Source organism: Bison bison, unplaced genomic scaffold, assembly GCF_000754665.1.
Source record: "Bison bison bison isolate TAMUID 2011002044 unplaced genomic scaffold, Bison_UMD1.0 scf7180017864537, whole genome shotgun sequence".
NCBI lineage: Eukaryota > Metazoa > Chordata > Mammalia > Artiodactyla > Bovidae > Bison > Bison bison.
Window position 1 is genome coordinate 2336722 of NW_011495085.1, and position 286 is coordinate 2337007.

Consider the following 286-nt stretch of genomic DNA (forward strand, 5'->3'; position numbering starts at 1 on the left):
ACATTTCATGCAAAGATGGGCTTGATAAAGGACAGAAATGGTATGGACCTAACAGAAGCAGAAGATATTAAGAAGAGGTGGCAAGAATAAACAGAAGAACTGTACAAAAAAGATAATCACGATGGTGTGATCACTGACCTCGAGCCAGACATCCTGGAATGTTAAGTCAAGTGGGCCTTAGAAAGCATCACTATGAAGAAAGCTAGTAGAGGTGATGGAATTCCAGTTGAGCTATTCCAAATCCTAAAAGATGATGCTGTGAAAGTGCTGTACTCAATATGCCCGC

The 286-nt window shown here is 40.9% G+C and overlaps 1 pseudogene; it reads left to right on the plus strand.

Annotated features, from left to right (window-relative positions):
- Positions 1–286, plus strand: part of LOC104982697 — a 17116-nt pseudogene that overhangs the window by 15439 nt on the left and 1391 nt on the right.